The sequence below is a fragment of the Coenobita brevimanus genome, chromosome 91 (genome assembly GCF_032717465.1).
Source record: "Coenobita brevimanus isolate Jiangsu-jjx chromosome 91, ASM3271746v2, whole genome shotgun sequence".
Taxonomy (NCBI): domain Eukaryota; kingdom Metazoa; phylum Arthropoda; class Malacostraca; order Decapoda; family Coenobitidae; genus Coenobita; species Coenobita brevimanus.
This window is the reverse complement of record NC_137044.1, coordinates 15,616,815-15,638,608: the sequence shown is the minus strand read 5'-3', so window position 1 is coordinate 15,638,608 and position 21,794 is coordinate 15,616,815.

The following is a 21,794-nucleotide window of genomic DNA, read 5'->3' as shown; positions in this document are numbered from 1 at the left end:
ACGCGAGACCACTCTTATGCTGGAATAAAAATCGTCTGGCGGTAACAAAAAAAAAAAAGTTAAAATCTTTAATTTCGTCCAAGCGTCAGGGATACAGAACACAATGCGTCAAGTACAGAGCGAGACCGCAGAGCCAAAACCGAGCTATATAACCCTTTGTCGAGTTTGAATAAAAGCTAACAGTGGGATTGTAGCGAAAGGGGGCCCCGGGTTGGTCTCTCAGTAATTGCTGTCCTTTCCTTTCTCTGGCCGGGATGTTGGATGCAGCTGCACTACCAGATTTACTGATATTGGAATCTTGAAACTTTGGCCAATTCTCGGGATGCAATAGAGTCGTGCAGAATTGTTGGGTGTTGCCTCGGGTGGGGCTGGCTGTAGGTGTGCTGTGTGAGGTGTGCTGTGTGTGGTGTGCTGTGAGGGGGGTGCTGTGTGAGCTAAACTTTGTGAAGTGTGGTGTATCAGGTGACTGTGTGTGTGGTGTGCTGTGGGAAATGTACCGTTTAAGATAAGCTGTGCAAGGTCATGAGTATGAGGTGTGCAGTGTTAGGTGTGTTAGTTAGGTGTGCTGTGAGAGGTGTACCATGTCAGGTGTGGTGTGTGAGGCGTGTTATGTGTGGTGTGTTGGCTGCGCTTCATGCTTGGCTAAGTTGACTTACGTTATGACTGTTTGAAGAGAGATTGGACTAGGTTTGGCACGGTTAGATTATATTAGGTTTTGTTAGGATGGGTTAAGTTTGGTTTGCTTTGATTTGGCTTGATCCTGTAATGTTATGTTATGCTATGCTACGTTAGGGGGCTAAATGTGGATTTAATCTGTTGGTGAGGGTTGGTTTACATTATATAAGGTGAGGTGGGCATTAGATTAGTAAAGTTTCTTTAATGGTCAGCTGCTAGTGGCTGGGTCTGCTGGTGGGTGGTTATGCTATGCTATGCTATGTTACGTTATATTAGACTGGGGCACATTGCTAAGGGCAGCATAAAGTGAGTTAAGTGAAGTGTCTGTTAATAGAGGCTGCATCTGCTGACGAGAAGCTGTGTTATGTTACACTAAAGTAAGTGCCATGTTAGATTTCGTTATGTTATGCTAAACTGCATTATGCTATGCTGTTATGATATGTTATTAGTTAGCTTAGGGGTCTGTTGTTGGCTGCCGGGTCTGCTTGGTTTGGTGAAAGGATTGAGGTGAAAATCGAGCTTGGCCTTACATGGATAATCTCATAACTGATGGATTATCACCCACGTCACCAGCAGCCGCGGGGTCCTGAATAATTAAGTAATTTTGTACTACGACCAGCAAACTCGCTCCATCGGAATTAACTCGGCACGAAACAAACTAGAACTTTTTTTATAACCCATTCGAGTTTTTGGAACGTAGGAAATTCGGTGCATGTAGAATGAAAGCCTCGGAATATGTCCCCGACTCAATATAATATTTCCTGAATTGTACATGTTCCGGTACCGATTAATGTATTCACACAGTCATATATTTTTAAAGAGGGAGAGGATAATTGATAGTTTGTGTTCATTAAAATCCTTACAATACGTCAATACTTTACGAGTGGCATGACGTTTTAAGATGCAATATTTTTAAAATTCTTCATGCATGCTGAGTCGATATTCACCCATTCACTATACGAAACTACATTCTCCAGGCACGACGAGATGATATTCTTGATGTAAGGAAGGGTTTTATTACATTCTCCAGGCACCACGAGATGATATTCTTGAAAAAAGGAAGGGTTTTATTACGGAAGGATCCATTGACCTCTATTATTTAACCTTACCAGTTCAAAACATCTCTCGAATGGCGAAATATATCTGCTATGGATGCTAAATACGTAATCTTGTTTGGTTACAACGTTTATAGTATGTGGGATATAAAGTATGTCCACAAATACATCCTTCTTGATTCCCTAGTTTAACTCTTACTCTTGTTTGGAGATCAGACAACTAGTAAGATGGATGTCACTAACAAGCAAACATGATTAAATAGTTACATACATATACATCGTCTGTTTCTGTTAATGTCTTGATGAAATTATGCAGAGTGGGGGAAAGCTCTAGTAGTGAAGGGATTATGAGAGATCATTCTTGTCCCTCTGAGTGCATGGTCCATCCTAATCTAATAAAAATCGTTATGTAGTATCCATCGTAAAGGTAAAAATAGATATCGCAGTGAGACAGTCAATCCTTTCATCCCGATCACACACTTTTATCAATCTTGCTACCGCCTGTCGATTTTATTAATTTCTGATGTGGCTTTTGGAACTGGAGGGGTTTGATACGGTCTTCATTATCTCATTTAGTAGGAGAGATTTGTCCTAAGATGAATAAAATCGTCTGAAAATAGTAGTAAATGCTAAGTACGTCATAAGGTTAAAAGACTTGAGGCACTGGGCAGGTTCAGCTTAGAGTAAATAACAGCATATAATAAGATTGCTCTCTCTCTCTCTCTCTCTCTCTCTCTCTCGATCTTAAAACTTATTTCTTAATCTCTCTGAACAGATCTAGAGCTGAGCAAAAGAAAGTCATAACTCACGTAATCTTACAATTTAATATTTAATGTCGCTGGGTCCGAGGTGGAGCAAGAATGTCATAACCTAATTTCCATGATTCATAATTTAATAGTCATGCTCGCTGGTCAGACACGATCGGAAATAGCACATGAAAATTTTATATCACTTCTCTGATTCTCAATTACCTAAATAAATTGTACAAACTCGGCTTTTTTGTAATAATGAGTAAAATTTGATTTAGATTCTTGCACAAAGGAAAAGACCAAAACAGAAAATAATCAGAACAATATTAAAGCAGAATAGGACATGGAGAAATATATAACAAAGCGGTGACTCGTAAAGGTGTGTGGCAAGTACAAGCACTGCAAGGCCTCTGGGAACGAGCTAGTTAATCTATGCCCAGAATCGGACACAGAAAATAAATTGAACAAAACTGGAGTGACACGAAGAGGCAGGCAGTAAAACAGATGGTAAGATGAAATTCGATTAATTCCCTGGAACTCGGCATAATAAACTAAATCAGAACATATCCGAGAGAAGCATGACTGGAAAGGTGTTTGTCCTGCAGTGGAATGTCTTGGCTTTTGATGAGGATAATGATGATGATGATGATGATGATGATGATGATGATAAGGCTGATGACGATGATAATGATGATGAAAATGATGAAACGACGACGATAATGGTTGATCCGACGAGTTACAGAAATTAAAAAGAATGAATATACAACTGATCGAATACATGAATGAATGAATTAATGAATGGATAAACTAAATAAATAGAAAATAAAGCAGTGACCCAACTCATCTCCCTTATTTGCAAAACTTCATATTTAGCCTCGAATGGGATAGATCAGACAACACAAAACCCAAGAAGAAAAAAATAATCAAATAATCTGATAACTCCCCAGCTCGACGGAGATCCACACGCACAGGTTTTCCTCACTGCAAGAAGAGAAACTGCATTCATATTTTTCGTTTTCAGGCGCAATATTGAAAGAGCAAATATGCGGGAATTCCTCGCTATGAATCTGGAGCTTAAATTATTCAGCTGGTGAAGATAAAAGACGCTTCGACCCACTTTAAGGATTACGTAACTTAATCTGGATATATTTCGCTTAAGGAAAAGGGAAGTTGGAGTTATGCCCCCTGCCCTGCTCCTGCCCTCCCCCTCCCCCCCTCCCGCCTTCCGTGTTTCGTTGCCGTACGTCAGGGCAATGAGCGACCTCCTCTCCCCCTCCCACCCCTCACCGCATCCCTCCCTACGTTCCCTCCCCCTCATGTCGTCACGGATTTTGGCGGCCTTCCCTAGGGTTTTTATCATCACGGTGGGTTTGTGGTGACGGAGGGATTTTCTTTAAAGTGGGTTTGTGGTGATGCGAGTTTGGAGTATGGAGTGACTGTCGATACAGAGGTTTTGTGGTGACGGAAGGGTTGTGGTGACGAAGGGATTGTCGTTATTGTGGGTTTCTAGCAATGGACTTTGGTGGTGAGAGGGGTTTGTAGTGGCGCGGGTATTAGGTGACGATGAGGCTGTCGTTATAGTGGGTTTGTGGTGACGGAGGGGTTAGGGTGACAGAAGGACTGTGATGGGCGTTTGCAGTGGTGAAGGGATTGCTGGTATAGTGAATCTGTAGTGACGGGAGCTGGTGGAAACAGGGGTTGTGGTGAAGCTGATTTATGGTGACGGTGGGTTGCTTGTCACATGGGAGTTAATCGTCACAGGGAGGTGGTCGCCAATTAGGGTGAGGGAGGAAGTCGTTATGAGGATATAAAGTTATGAGGGGTATCGTTATGAGGACTTTCGTTATGGAGATTGTCAAGGATGTTTCTTGAACCTTGTGTCATGGGAATCAAAATACCGCAGGGCTTCCTGTTAGTCTACTGTGGTGAGTGAGGCACGATACTGCTTATTTTCAGGCTTGCATCGTAAAGAAAACTCAAGACATGGATGGGGGTTCATCAGCTCTGTGTAATGGGGACTGAAGGACGTATAGTTTTAGGCTTAGGAGTACCCAGACACAACCACCTTAGTGTTTTAATACATACATGACACCTCAATACTCCACTGTGTGTTTCTTACAAGTATCTTTTTAATATACATATACGATAGTTTACACGAATAATTTACAAGATAGAATTTACTTGTAACAAGGCTCTCTGAAGCTAAAAAAAAAATTCATCTGGCAGGAGCATGAAGGAAATAAAGGCCTTTAGGTGTAATACGCAAAATAAATCGCTGAAGAAGAGATGTATGGAAGACTCTCAGACCAGAAAAAAAGAGGGGGCCTAAGACGCTGCTGGGCTATCTTAAGGTTGGTATGAAGTTCCCTGCCCGGCCACCTCCATTATGTTATTGGATGTGTGGTCCCGGCCTCCGTGGGGATGAAGGAATGAATGGGGTTGGCGATAACATGGATTTTCTTTCTTTCTTTTTTTTTCTTTTACGTGGTTTCTGGATTTATTCAACATTACTGCACATACTTAAAACACACACACACACACACACACACACACACACACACACACACACACACACACACACACACGCACACACACACACGCACACAACTACGCCTCCATGGAAATACATACACACAACCGAGAACACGCATGCATCCAAGGACACACACAATCATCCAAGCAAACAACCTCCCTCCCTTCCCTCTCTCTCTCTCTCTCTCTCTCTCAGGCTAATGCTACTCTGACTTCATTTTGCGTGCCCAGTGATTTATCGGCCCCGCCCCCCCCCCTTGGCTACCCCGCCTTCAGCTTCTCTTTACCTCTCATAAATCTAACACTCGCTCACATTCCCACTTCCTGTCACCCTCCTTACCTCTCAATTTTCGCTCCCCCTTTGCTTTGTGAGTCGCATAATGAGTCGTGTGTGTGTGTGTGTGTGTGTGTGTGTGTGTGTGTGTGTGTGTGTGTGTGTGTGTGTGTGTGTGTGTGTGTGTGTGTGTGTGTGTGTGTGTGTGTGTGTGTTTTCCCCATTCACACTCATGTCATTACTGAACTAATTACAAAAAACATAACAAATCCGAAGGACGCAATCATATTCTCAATTACTGTCAGCATACTTCTCAATTTTTGCCCTCTCTCCCTTTGCACTGTGAGTTGTATGTTTTGTCTTGTATTGTTGTATTTTCTTTTATTTTTGTAGCTTTTCAGTTTTTGTGGTGATAATTAGGAGGAAAATGCTGATATTTCACATTCGCATTTCCCTATCATCTTACTTCTGTACTTCCGTCCTCCCCCACCCTGGTGTGAGTTGCATACTGAGGTGGGTGGGTGTGCGTGTTTCCTCCTGTCTTTTGCTAACAGGCTACAACTGTGATCCAGATTATATAGAACATAGTTAAACCTCCTGATTTCGTGAGACAGAATTTTCGCTTTCTCATATTCGCTCTCCCTGTCGCTTACCTCTTAATACTGTTCCCTTTGTGAGTCCTGTAATTGCTGGGTCTTGAATGTCTTTTTGCTTTGCTTTCAGGGTTGTCTTTTATTAGTGCCTTGCGATGGTCTGGCCACGCAGAGAGAATGGATAATGAGATACTGACTAGGAGGGTGTATGTGAGTGCCGTGGATGAGAACAGGGGAATGGGAAACAGAGGATGAGATGGAAGGATGTGAGTGGGAAAGGGTGAGAGTGAACTGTAAAGAGGGCAGTTTGTTGGTGAAGGACAGGGCGACATGGGGGCAAATTCCTTTGAAGTCACCCTTCAGAGACTGAGGCGTCCGGTTTCAGATACAGACAGATAAACTGATAGACAGACAGAAAGATAGATGGACAGGCTTTTGGAATGGAGTGTGATTGAGGTGCTGATTAAAAGGAATAAGTTAATCTTTACGCGACTGGCATTATTCCCACTTGCTGCCAACTCTTTTGTTCTCATATTTTTACCCCTGCTCCTGCTTTGCGTGTCGTGTACCAGGTTTTGTGTGTGTGTGTGTGTGTGTGTGTGTGTGTGTGTGTGTGTGTGTGTGTGTGTGTGTGTGTGTGTGTGTGTGTGTGTGTGTGTGTGTGTGTGTGTGTGTGTGTGTGTGTGTGCATATTGTAGGTTTTTGTAACTTAAAAGAGACACAGGTATCGTACCGAAGATACTGATACCGGAAGAGGGAAGACAAACACTATACACTCATACCTTAATTGACGTCAAGGAGAAAAAAAAATTAAGCATTTCTGAGGCACGGAATGAGCTTGTACTCCTAACTCCAAGCTAGTCACTGATTCTAACATTCGGTATAAATTTAGGCCAAAGCATGACTCCGGTCACCATAAATTAGTGTGAGGGACGGGACTGCTGCATCCAAGGCACTGTTTTTATCGTGGCTATAAACTGCTGAATCGAGTCCCAAGCATGGCATTAATTTCAGACTTGAGTTGGACGTGTCACTTTTCTCATTCCAATTATTTTTTTTTCTTCTTCTTTCACCATTCTTTTTCCTCTGTTTATGCCAGCCATTTTCTTCTATGCATTTTTACTCTAATCTGGCACATAAATTTTCAACCTGTACAAAATATCTCGTCTATTATCTGTTTATCATTCTGTTTCCATTATTCTAGTCTTTGTCTTCGATATTCTTTGTGTTTTTATTCTTACTTCCATCATACGATTTTACTGTATCATGCTGTTGTTAAGAGGAGGGAATTAGTCTATCTCATTTAATCAATATATCGAAGACCCTTTAAATCTGCATCCTTCTTACCCCAAAGGGTTAATATCCAGCATGTGAGAGATAACCCAGTGAAAAGAGGTTTAAAAAAACTTTCTATTAATCTCTTCAGCACCACAAACACTTTAAAATTTATGCTTGTCATGGGAAGTAAGTATTCTGAATAATCTCGTCCGTCTAATTTCACGACACTTCTTTGCCTTTTTTCTTTTTCTTCTTAATAATCTCCGGTAAGTTTCCGATGCATTAATGTTGATATTAAAAAGATGTGAAAGCCATAAAACGAGGGACGTGTTATTCTACGTCATCATCATCATCATCTACCACCATCATCATCATCACCAAAATTATAATTCCATGAAAAAACTATCACGGGTAAATCTGTATTCATATAACTCCTTAAAAACTTCCCCCTTTCTGGAGACCGTAAATCCAAGTTCATATTCAAAAAGCTTCCCCCTTATCTGAGGACCGTAATTCCAAGTTCCTATTACAGTAATCAGACAATCGTAACTGCCAACTAACCACAGAAATTCCGTCGGTGTCAGCATTAGCCAAATGTCAGCTGGGAAAAGGTCAGCTACTTCACCGGGATGACTCCTCTCTCTCTCTCTCTCTCTCTCTCTCTCTAATTTATTCCAGCTATCTCCAGGCTACAGAAAATTTTCGAACCGGGAGATAAAATATTACTTTCATGAATCACTAAAATCAGTGTGTCTTCACCTGACAGAACTGGCCTCTCACTGAGGCCATCCTAGACTTGAATAAAATCGTCTACTATTAGCTTGAAAAAAAAAAAAAAAATAACAGTAGTCACGGAATTGTAGAAGCTAACATCACACGAGGTAATAAACACAAAAAAATTACATCATTGTACGAGAACAGTCCAATAACACACACACACACACACACACACACTCACACACACACACACACACACACACACACACACACACACACACACACACACACACATCCTACCGCGAAAGGTCCATTGGTCACGAGTGAATTTTAGAACGAGAATTTCGGCTGTTCAGTGTAGCAATTATTTACAGAATGACAGTAAACACGGAGGCTCGCCCTGTTAATTGTTATGAATGGAATATAAGCTATCGGGTTTAAAAATATATAAATAAGATGCTGCTGATGAACTGTCAAATCCCTGTTGTCCGAAAATGCATAGCCAATTTTCCACGCTTAAAGGATGTTATAAAATGTGTTATCTTTTATTTAGCGAACTGTTATAAATGGAATATGGGTATTCTAGTGTAAATGAATACTGACTAAATAAATATTAATGTAAATAACTAAAAACTGACCCTTATAAGATGATGCAAATGACGAAGCACAGTCCTCGATCTCTAAAAATGCGGCCAGACAGTTCACATTTGGGGAGAACAAAAAAAAGAAAAAGGAAAATGTAAGAAAAAAAATGAAAATGAGAGAAAAAACAAAAATAAAAGAAAAAAATGGTGACTTATTCTTGTCAAATGCCTCTGACTTAGTGAGAGATTAACCCCTTCTTCCTCAAGGGATCAATCACTTCGAGGCAACAGCTGAAATTTCGTCAAACTCCTTAGGCGGTGATTGACAGAGGACCAACTACATGACTTAAACGCCCTTTGGATTCAAGAAGTCGGTCACATACCGGCAAAGCCGCCTCTTACATGGCCGTGCAAATGCAAACACACACACACACACACACACACACACACACACACACACACACACACACACACACTCACACACACACACACACACACACACACACACGCACTTAGTAGTGAAGGAGTCAGTGAGAGCTATACTTAAACTTTCCAATCTGAAATATCTCACCTAGGTAAAAATAAAGCCTGATAATAACTATGCATTAAAAAAGACGCTGTCGGTACCTTATTGCAGGAATTGCATAGCCGAGGAATACTTAAAAAACTTGAAAACACTCAGCGAATATCTCAGCCAATGCCACTGCCATTAAAAAGGATCCAGATGGAAAATATATTACCTGGTGCAAAAGCAAAGTGGACAGAGAGACGAAAAAGAAATAGCTAAGAAACAAATGCCTAGATAATAAAACGTACCAAGAACTTAAATGAGTAAAGAATAAACATCGCAACGCGCCCATTAAAAAAGTTCAGCCGATGAGACGGAGAAGAAATTAGTGAGGGAGAAAGTTGTGGTGGGTGACAAGCAAATGCCCTCTCCGCTGTGCTCAATCCCCACCATTAAGGTCCATTAGCGTCAAAAGAAATGGTGGTGGAGGCGGGGATGAGTGGATTGTGTTGGCTCTTCTCTTTTGTGAGCTGTTTTTGTGTGTGTGTGTATTCGTGGGTGGGTGGGAAGAGTGTGCTGTGTGTGGTGTGTGAGGAGATGTGGGTGTTGTGTGTGTGGGGGGGGGTTGTGTGCGGGGAGATGTGGCTGTTGTGTGTGGTGTCTTTGTGTCGGGGAAGAAGTAGGTGTTGTGGTGTGTGGTGTGGGGGGAGATGTGTGTGTGTGTGTGTGTGTGTGTGTGTGTGTGTGTGTGTGTGTGTGTGTGTGTGTGTGTGTGTGTGTGTGTGTGTGTGTGTGTGTGTGTGTGTGTGTGTGTGCGCGCGCGCGCTTTTCCCAGCCAGATTTTGTGTTGCCTCGCCGGACAGTCCACCTCGTTTAAAGTCTTCTCATCCCAAGGGAGTGATTTTCTCCTCGGAATGTGTATTTATCTTTTATTTAAGTTTTATATTTTGAGGTAACATTGCCAACCAGTTATTATTATTCCTATGTAAGTGACTCAGACTAGGCAACGGTAGTCTATGATATATATTCCTTGGAGACTACAACTTCAACAAACGATTATGATGTTGTCGAAGTGGAAAAGATGCTGATAATATAATGGTAATGATGATGATGACAATAATGATGGTGAAAATGACACTGATAATGAGGACAATTACGATGATGATTACGATAACGATGACGAAAAAAGAAAGAAAGAAAGAAAGAAAGGAAGAAATCTGCACATCTCTATATAAACCCAGAGCAAGACCTGTGTAGCCTTGGAACAAAAAAGTGAGCGTGAGGATCAGGTAGGAAAAAAGGAGCGAGAGTAGCTTTTAGAGGATGAACAGTCGTACCCTAACGTTCCCTGAGGAGAAGGAGAAAGAAGAAACAGGAAGCTACACTCTCGAGGGCCGAGGTGGCTCCCTGACATCTCTTACACACACCCACACACACACAAACAGAGAGAGAGAGAGAGAGAGAGAGAGAGAGAGAGAGAGAGAGAGAGAGAGAGAGAGAGACTGAATATTTTTTAAAAATCTCATTTTATATTCAGAGAAATTTAATAAGCGTAAGTAAAAGAAAATGAGAAAGCACGAGGAAAAAATATGGACTAAGTCCTTCAAGAAGAAAGGAAGAAAAAGTGCTGACTGAAAAAGAGAGAGAGAAAAAAAATCGGACTGCACAAAAAAATGGAGGGGAGGGGAATGAAGAGACATAAGAAAGAAAAAAGAATAATAACGAACAGTAATATTAATCTGATATATAAGATTCTTAGCGGGTAGGAGTGGGAATTTGGGATGAGAATAACGGCACAGAATGAAGAAAATGAAGGAGAAAGAATACGTAATTAAGTAACGGATGGAGAAAGAGGTAAACACCATTAAAAGACAAGAAACAGAAAAGGAGAATACAAAAGAAGAAGGAGGAAAAAAGGCATGATTTTAACAGAAGGAAAGGAAAATGATAAGAAAATTGAAATATTGAGGAAGATAAATATAAATAAAAAGTACAGAAAATAAACATAAGGAAAAACAAGAAGCTGAGCATAAGGTAGTTTACTGAACGAATGAAAATACTTACCAGAAGGGAAAAATTCAGTGTCGAACAGGCAGTTACAGTGAGACAGAATGCGGAATCAAGGAGGCAGGAAAGGAGACGAAAAGAGAAAAAATGTAGAAAACATATAAGACGAAAAAAAGGAGAAAGAAGAAAAGGGTGAAGAAAGAAAAGGAAATGCACACACACACACAAGAAAAAAGAGTACAGGAGTGTGATTAATGACCTTTCTCTGAGGTCGTAATGTTAGAGTAAATATTTAGTAGCAGACACGTGCCAAAGAGAGAGAGAGAGAGAGAGTGGAGGGGGGGGGAGCACAATACACGCCTAAGTAAATGAGTAAGCGACCCACATAATCCCTTCATCTATTTATCATCCCCCCACTGCATACTTTCTAGTGCTTTCCTCCTCTCCTCCCTGTGACCTTTAGAGCGAAGAGTTTCCAGGTATGAGACACGTGTTTATACTCCTTTATTTCATGCCTCCTCTCCAATCTAGGCTGTGTTTGTCATTTTTTTACTTATTATTTTCTCATGATATTTATAATCCTCTCCATTAATTTTGTTTCGCTCTCTTATTTTTCTTGTACTCTCTCTGTCTCAGAAGTCAACCCCCTCACTTCGACCCATCTTGTCGAACTTGGGGCCACCTGCCACCATAAAAGCGTAACAAGCTATCCGCCAGAGAACTAACGGAACAATTACCAACAACACAACATAACACGACACGACACAAAGAAACTTATACATGCGACTTTTACCGCCAGTCAATCTGTTCCGGGTCTCAAGGCAATCGGAAATCAATACAGACCGACACATCAAGATTTACGGGTCAACGGGAGACTGGTGTAGGCGATATTTTGTAGTCCTATGAGGCTCCGTTAATCTCTCTCGTAACTGTAGATCTCTCACCTTAACCTGGTCAAGATTTTCGTCCTCTGACATCTTATTTCACGGCATCTTCTTCCACATCGTCTTCTTTTTGCATTCTTTAAAACTTTGCTATACTTCTTTCACTTTAATTTGGCCCAGATTTTCGTCTGTTTGCAGCTTCTCTCATCTTACTACATTCAATACCCCTTAATCACCTTCAATACCTCTCAGTCCTCTCCAATACCTCTGAACCCCCTTCATCCACCCTTGATATAGATTCCATCCCCTTTAGTCCGTCATCATTATTTTTAATATTTCCCCGGCAGTAATTAATCTCCCATACCATTTTATTTCTTTCTCTCAACCCTCCCAGTTCTATGTTCACATCTCTCTCTCTCTCTCTCTCTCTCTCTCTCTCTCTCTCACACACACACACACACACACACACACACACACACACACACCACTACCGAACCCTTGCCAATTCTCTCTCCTACCTTCATACTCCACCTTCCCCTCCCCTACCACGTTTGGTTGTAATGCGAGGCTTGCATGAGATACAACTCCCTCTCCTACTCCCCTCCTCCTCACTCTCCTCCCACTCAACCCCAACATCTACACCTAAACTTTTTTCCCTTTCTGAACTAACTTGGGTTCCTGGAAGATTATTGTGTTGTATTGACTAGGTGTGTCTGACTTGGTGACCTTCATTTTCTTGGTCTCGCGATATCAGTGTGGTGTTAATGAGTTAATTATTTTCCCTGGTGTGGTGTGGTGTGGTGTGGTGTTGGTGAGGTGGGGTGGGGTGGGGTGGGGTGGGGTGAAGTGTGTCGTGGTCTATTAGTGTACTGTGGTGAAGTGAAGATGTATCTCCCATGGTTGCTCCCACTGTCTTAGCCTCATTCTGAGTGTGGTGTTCTTAAGTTAAAATGCTTACGTTACCTTGGTGTGGTGTGGTCTGGCGTGGTGTGGTGTGGGATAACTGACTGGCGCATTATGGTATAGACAGTGTATTTTCCAAGGATGCCCACTCTGTCGTAGCCTCGTGATGTGAGTGTAGCGTTGGGAGTTCACTATTTACCCTCGTGTGATGTGGTATACTGGTGCATTATGGTGTATTGTGGTGTACTGACTGATATTTCCCAAGGCGTCCCCTCTGTCTTAGTCTAGTGATCTTAGTGTGGAGTTTAATATTTTATCCTGGTCAGACCGGTTTTACTTTAACAATCACACCTGAGCTGGGTTTTACATCGACATCTCACCCACAAGTTACACTGCACATGGTTCTTGATTATTTCTCTCTCACTCACACACACACACACACACACACACACACACACACACACACACACACACACACACACTCCTCAGAAGTGCATATAAATTCAAGCACTACACAACACATGCATTAAATATAACCTACATTTACACATACACGCGAAGACACTACTGCCTTATATATATTACATCAACCCATTCTACCCGAGAACGTTCTTTTACTTTATTTCTTGCTACTAACATTACTGTATTCAACTTACTAGAAACGTTTCGTAATAAAGGGGCAAAATCAACTTCCTTTTCCTATTTTAACGTGATACATCTTTACTAGGCCGTATAAAGGGTCTGAAGGTAACAGGAACTGAAAAAAAAGGGTTCTAGTAGTCAATGGGTAAACACAGTCTGCTAAAAAAAATCTTTGAAAATTATCCTCCCTTATCAAAAGACATTCACTATGTTTAACATATTTTTCAAACCGGGTGGGTGGGGGTTAGATATGGCCTACATTAACCATTTCAGTATGAGTTTTTCTTAAGTGTGTGGAAGAACGAGATGGGATGATGATGATGATGATGATGATGATGATGATGATGACTTCCTATGCTGAACAGAATCATGTGCAGCTACCAAGAATAACTAAAATAAAAAGCAAAAAGCTAGATGTTAGGAAATAAGTGACCAATGTTAGCTTCGGGTAAACATATAATCCTGACAGCCTAAAGAAAAATGTAACCTTTACAGTACAGTACACTGTGGACAAATTATAGTCCTAAGGGAACTCGAAAAATTAGAAAATACAAGGTGAAAAAAAAAATAGATTAGGCCAAATTTTCGTGCTGGCACCCTTAAAAAAAAAAAAAACTCACTTTCGTGTTAAAATATGTAACAATATTAGAAAGATTTGAAACAGCATCCAGAAGTAGAAAATCAAATCAAAGGTGAACAAAACTTTAGAACAATTTTCTGTTTTCCTGCCTGTTGAAAACATGACAAGGCTAGATTTAGGTTAGTTTTCAGTGCTGGAACACAACCCCTCCAAAAAAAAAAGTCACTTTGATAAAATATTCAAACGTACGAGTTTAAGCTTCAATTCTCTCCATAGAAAATACAAGCAAAAACATAGAAATAAGTGAAGATAATATATTTTGTTAGATTCTGATCAATTTTCATTGGTGGCACCCTACAAAAAAAAAATCTTCACTTAAACTGGCAGAATATTCAAAGTAGTTTAAGCTTCAATCCTCTCCGCAGAAAACATAAAGCAATAAGACAGGAAATAAGCAGAGAAAATTATCAGATTTGGTGCTGATACCCTAGACAGAAAGGTAATTTTGGAGTTGTATTATGCAAACATGTCCATTTTACCCCTGCCTGGTACTAGAAACGTCAATCCCGCGCGTGAATAAAACAAGTGACATATTGGACTGAGCGGCCCCACTGACACTGATAGATGGTGCCCCTAATAGACAATTTTACGAGTAGAGTTGGACAGAGCCACTCTCGGTCGCGTGGAGTAGGGGCAGAGATTTTTTTAGGAGAGGGATATTTAGAGTAGGACAGCTACTTTTAAGCGTGCAAAGCAGGACAGAGCTGGAATAGAAGGTAATACAGATTAAAACTGTTACACTGTCGGAAGAGTAGAGTTGGACATAGTTACTGCAGGAGAAGGAAATGCAGAAAAGGAAGGAGCCAGTATAGAACATGGACACAGAGACTGACAGAGCCACTTTTATGGCCTGTAGGGGTTCAGAGTAGGAAAGAGCAACGTCGGTAAATGACGTGACAATTTTGGGTCTGCTTAGGGATGTGTAAAGTAGGGCAGAGCAGGTCCATTACAGTGATATTGAGTGCAAAGCCAGTTTCAGGTCTGTAGAGCATGACGATGAAAATTTGAAGCAACCCATGAAAAAGACATACAGGGCAGGACAGAGCCACTTTCGGATCTCTAGAGTGACCTGTAGACCGGGATAAACCCGGTAAAGAATTAGAAAGCACTTAGGGAGCGCATGTCTCCGCCAATGCCATAGCCATTAAAAAGAATCCGGATCCGTGGAGACACTGGGTGGAATACATACGATCCGCATCCACCCCCAAATTTAATCAATTGTTTCTTGATCCATGGCCCATTCTTCCACAATTTTTTTACTGAAATTCACTGAGAACTTTTGGAGATATTGTGCGGGATACCCCGGATCCGGATCCGCCCCAAAACTTAATCAATTCTTCCTTGGCCACCCACCCTTCCACAAAATTTCATTGAAATTGAGAGCTTTAGGAGATATCGTGTGGACAGACAAACAAACAAACAAAGGTGAATACATAACCTCCTCAAGCTTCGTTGGCGGAGGAAATAAGACCATGCACAGAAGAACAGAGCCACTTCCAGGTCTGTAGAGTGAAGGGTGGAGCAGCATCGAGACAGTTCAGCTTAAAGAAATTTTTGGTTTGCTAGGGACGTGGAGAGTAGGTAAGACCCAGCTGCGGCCTGTACAGAGAACCACACAGCAGAACACAACCACTCAAGGCCAGTAAGAATAGGGGTCACCACAGCCGTCCTCAACAAACCGCCGTGTAAAGAAGCACAACACAGACACTCTCGACCTTTATAGATTTGCACGAATCGGAACACAGTGAAGTCCAACTGATGCATAAAACATATTGCAGGTGTGTCAACATTGCTGGGCGTGGCTCAGAGTACAGAATGCCTGGTATAGTTCACAGTGACTGACTACTTTATTTGCTGTGGTGCGTCAGTCACCCGCCAGAGCTTTTGTAAACACTTAACTCAGGTGAATGATGCGACTGGTATAAAGATCATGGATATACTTGTAAAGATTCTGATTTATGTGACAGGATTAAAATACCTGGACGTCCTACTAATGCATATGATTAATCCGCTCAGTTCGATGGCGTATTTTATATTCTTGCTATCTCCTGACGATTTTATAAAGCTTTTGGAGTTAGCTATGGCTGTTATTAATCCCTTCACTACTGGAGGTCTGTCCTAAACCGAATAAAATCGTCTGCAGGTAGCAAGATGGAAAGAAGAAAATGCGTCATCTGAGTGAAGGATTTAACATTTCTTATCCCAACTTTCACTACACAATCGGACAACTGCATACACATATGAGTCGTATCATTGTCTAGGAAACTCGTTGCATCTCTTCTTTCGCAATTTCACATATTACAATCATGGTATTTATACCGTCTTAATATCGACACAATTTGCACCAGTAACATCAAAGAAGATACTGAAATGCAATGGGCAGAATAAATCGCTAAGGAACACATGTTACTAAATCTCCAAGCCACTTAGAAATTATCCTACAACCTACTCCAATACCAGTGTGATGGAACGCAAAAAAAAAAAAATCGCTATGCAAGATGTGTTAAGAAATATCCACTGCCTCTTAGAATAACCACACCACGACCTACCCCAACATAAGTATGAAGGAACCCAAACACAGCCACATCCGGATTACATAATACCTTCTGGACCGGGACAGTGAGAGGCGTGGCAAGATCCGGGACAGCAACCGATATGGGGTCCAGGTGTAGTTAAGTCAAGGGGCCTCCAGATCCACTTACTAACTACACACAACAGAACCCGGTCACATACGATCGCCTTCCTCTTCACTTATTGACTTGGTATTATTTGAGGAGGTGTGACTAGACGGTTTCTTTGTCTCTCTGACCCCACTAACACCTCGTCTTTTTTCTACCGCTAGTGTTCAAATACTGTTTTTTTTTTTTTTTTTTTTTTGCTTTTCTGTTATCTTTCTTCCTTTGTTTTTAGGGTTTCACTTTCTCATGGTAAGGGCTAACGGGGGTTTTATTAAATGTTTGGGGTATATGATCTTTTCTCTCAGTTCTTTCTCCTGTTCCCCCGCCCGTAACTGTAGATCCATTCCTCGCCCAGTCACATAAATTAAATTAACCTCACTCCTACCCTTACTCATCCTTATCAAACCTGGCACCAAACTAACCCAACCCCACTTAACAAATCTTATCTTAACCAACCCAATCCTAAAGCCTCACCGATACCCACCAATCCTTGCCCAAAACAATAAACCCAACCAAACCTCACCAAACCTTACTCCGACTCAACCTCACCAAACACACTCAACCCCAACTAAACTCACTCAGCCAAAGCTCAGTCCATCAATACAGTGGCGAATTTTTGTATCTTAAACTACCCTGTTACTAGATTATCTTATTTAGTTCGGGAAGCTCTTAGTACAGAAAAAGTCAATTAATACTATATCTAAGCCCTCAAGCTCGAAAAGAATATACTAAGATCAAGAGCGTCTGGAGATGGAGAGTAAAATACAAGAAAAATCGGATTGAAACTATTAACCCCAATCAACTATCTTCATCCACTATCCTTCCGATCCGGCCCATGTCTCACAAATGGGACTGAAAAATCATAAACACCAGTAATTCAATAAAGGGAGAGAATATTGGCAATCAATTTTCATCACACTGCCAGTTCAAAGATTTACAGGTCAGATTTCACTCTCCACCACCGCGGCTCTTGCATAATGTGAGTACTGACAAACAAGTACTGATACAGCGAGAAATATAAGGGTCAGCTTTTACCTTGTTTTTTTTTTTTTTTTTTTTTTTTTTTTTTGCCTAAGAGCATTATTCATTATATTTTTCCCACCATTTGGCTAAGCTGTTATTCCTCTATGAGATATTTTTTGAACAAAGGGGTTAAATTTAGCCTTTAAAAACCAACACAGTACAAGAGATTTTTTCCTCAAGTTGAATAAAAATGGAGGAAGTTGGGAAATGGTAAAAAATAGGTAAAGGAAAATAACAGTATAATAAAGGCAACAGTAAAAGACAACGGCGATGTAAAGGGGATAAAAAACAAAGCTAAAATGGGGAAAGAATATGAAATTGAACCTGGCAAAGACTTAGAAGTTTTGCCGGTGCACTACGCGAATAGATGACATTCACGATTTGCGAGAAAAACAGAGAGCAGTAAGAAATAAAAGAAATTACATACATGTGAAAGAGAGAGAGAGAGAGAGAGAGAGAGAGAGAGAGAGAGAGAGAGAGAGAGAGAGAGAGAGAGAGAGAGAGATGGACATGGCAGCTGGGGGAACCTGTTAATAGAGAAATGTCGTTCTCGGCAGAGGAGGAGGAGGAGGAGGAGGAGGAGGAGGAGGTGCATACATATAAATCATCAGCAATCAACGCAAACTCGTATTTTCGTAGAGAGATACCCACATTTATTTAATGAATGCATTCTTTTCGGAAGTTATCTGTATATCCATGATTCACTTTCATCTCCAATACTGTGCGTGCCTAGACATATTTACAAACTCTCTCTCTCTCTCTCTCTCTCTCTCACTCAGTAACAAAAGCATTACGGCAACTTTGATACAACCCCCTCCCTCTCGGCAAACACATGCTGTTAAACTCCACGGACAATGCAACCCACGTTTCACTTACTCGTACTCAGTCAGGCTTCACGGACAAGACGCATGTCACTGACTTGCCTGTGCCTCTGTGGGAACGTGTTTCATTTATTCATTTTATTCTCCCGAGGACCCTATTCAACATCCGACTAGTCCACCTGACATTAGTGAATAATGAAGTGGGATGAACGACTAAAAATGGTGATTCTCTTCTATCATTCCCAGCAATTAAACGACTTGTAGTTCTCGATTATTTTTCAGTTTGCTCTGCATTTCAGATATTTTCTGTGAACCTCTGACATTCCATTAAACACTGATTCCGTGTGTGTGTGTGTGTGTGTGTGTGTGTGAGGAGGAGGAGGAGGAGGAGGAGGAGGAAGAGAAGGAGGAGGAGAAGGAGGTGGTGGCTGAATAAGATGAATGACCATGTAACCATCTATAATTTCACCATATAAGAAAACATGCAAAATCTGAGGGTGAATTTATATATAAAATCATCAGCAATCAACGCTTGTTCGTAGTTTCGTACAGAGATACCCAGATTAATTTAATTATCGCATTCTTCTTGGAAGTTATCTATATGCCCATGATTCTCTTGCACATTGAATACTCTGCGTGCCTCGACGTATGTGCAATCTCTCTCTCTCTCTCTCTCTCTCTCTCTCTCTCTCTCTCTCAATAACAAAAACATTTCGCTGACTTTGATACAACACCCTTCCTTTCGGCAGAACACATGCTGTTAAAAACTCCACGGACAATGCAACCGACGTTTCACTTACTGTCACTCAGATTTCACGGTCAAGATGCATCTGTCACTGACTTACCTGTCCTTCTGTGGGAACGTGTTTCATTTATTCATTTTATTCTCCCGAGGACCCTATTCAGCATCTGACTAGTCCACCTGATGTTAGTGAATAATGAAGTGAGATGAATTACTAAAAATGATGATTCTTTTCTATCACTCCCAGCACTTTAACGATTTGTAGTTCTCGATTATTTTTCTGTTTGCTCTGTATTTCGAATATTTTCTGCGATTCTCTGACATTCCATTAAACACTGCTTCTGTGTGTGTGTGTGTGTGTGTGTGTGTGTGTGTGTGTGTGTGTGTGTGTGTGTGTGTGTGTGTGTGTGTGTGTGTGTGTGTGTGTGTGTGTGTGTGTGTGTGTGTGTGTGTTTTCCTTCGTATGCAGTATCATTTCTCCATTCATCGCTGTCACTACTAAAATTCTCCGTGTTTCGTTTTAATTCACGGCAAAATGTTTTTCTGTGAACATTTTCAGTCTGACCTTTACACCGTCAAAGCTCATTTCTTTTCATTTTATGGAAGAGGAGGACAGTAATAATGCAGGAAGAAGAACGGTAAGAAAACAGAATGAATGTAAACCCACACACAATCTATCTACCTATTTATCAATGTCCATAATTCTATCTATCTATATACCAACCAACGTACCTACCCACCCACATACCTACTTGCCTACCTGCCTATTTATCCTTCCACCCATATATTAAGCTAATGAATATACAACAGTTTACTGACATGCCGAATTCTGGGTATAATACATGCACATAATATACATAAACACACGTCCCCCACCCACCCACCCACATAATATACAAACACACGTCCCCCACCCACCCACCCACATAATATACGTAAACACACGTTCCCCACTCACCCACCCTAATAATATACATAAATCCAGGTCCTCCACCCACCCACCCACATAATTTACATAAACACATGTCCTCCACCCACCCACCCACATGATATACATAAACACACGTTCCCCACCCACCCACCCACCCACACAGAATGCCCTCCAGTAATAAGTTTGGAGGCTAAGACAGAGTATCAGGTTGCCCTCTTAGGTTCATTATAGGGCAAGTTCTTGTCCCTGGATCTCATTTTATTTATTTATTTATTTATTTATTTTTTTATTATTTTTGGAGGAACTGTTCTTCACGTCTTTCCTCGTCTCAACGCCATGATATCTTTTTACATCGACCCTTTTTGTTTCACTATGTCCCCTCCCTTTATTCCTGTCTCTCTTTCCCTACCTACTAACTGCCTAGATGTCTCCCTGCCTGTCTCTCCCTGTGTGCTCTTCCCTTTCTCTCTCTCTCTCTGCCTTCCCTCTCCCTGTCTATCTGTCTCTCCGTGTCTACGCCTCTCTCAAATTGTTCCTCCCTGTCTGTCTCTCTTTGCCTATCTTCTCCACCTGCCGTCTACCACCTACCTCTTCCTGTTAATCCCATACTACCTGCTTCTCCCTGCCTACCTGAACCTGCCTCTCTCTTGCCAGTCTCACCCCTCCCCCTGATCTCGACCCTACATTATCTTCTATCCACTTGAACCACCTCCTCTTCATCTCCTTTTCCCTACCTCCTCGTTCTCTTCCTCTCTCCCGCTTCTTCTTCTCCCTCTCCTGGCTTAACTTTCTTTCCTTCATTCCTCCTCCTCCTCTCCCTCTCCTAACTCCTTTCTCTCTCCATCTCCTACATCCTTTTTCTCTCCTCCTCTTGCCTGTCTGACCTTTATGTTCCCTCCCTTTCCCCTTGTTTCTTCCTCCCTCCCTCCCTCCTTCATTCTCTCTCTTCCTCCCTCCATCTCCACTTCTACTTATCTAACTCCATCTTTTCCTTCCCACTCCCCCTTGCCTCACACCCCCTTCCTCCCGTCCTCTCTACCTGCCCCTCTCCCCTTCTCATATTTACGTAACACCATCTCGCCTTACTTTTCTCTCTCTCCCTCCCTCTCTCCCTTCTTCCTTCCTTCCTTCCTTCCCCTCCTCCCTTCCTTGAATATATATCTTCTTTTTTCCCTCCCTCCCTCCTTCCCTCCCAACCTTCCTTCTTTGTGGGGCTTTCTTTGTTTCTGCCTCATTAATTTGAGAGAGAGAGAGAGAGAGAGAGAGAGAGAGAGAGAGAGAGAGAGAGAGAGAGAGAGAGAGAGAGGAGGGTGGTTGAACTTAGAAGAAAGACAGAGTAAGGTGTAAACTTAGAGATAAAGGGAAAAGTGAGAAAGGTTAAAAAAAATATATATGATAAAGGAGAATAATGATGAAGAAAGAAAACAGAAGACGGGTATGACAGAACAGAGAGGCAGAAAAAGGATGGCGAATGAATGTAGAATGATGAGGACAAAAATATGTATTAAAAAAAAGATAAAATGCAAAACAGTACGCAAAGGCGAGAGCAAAGGAAAAC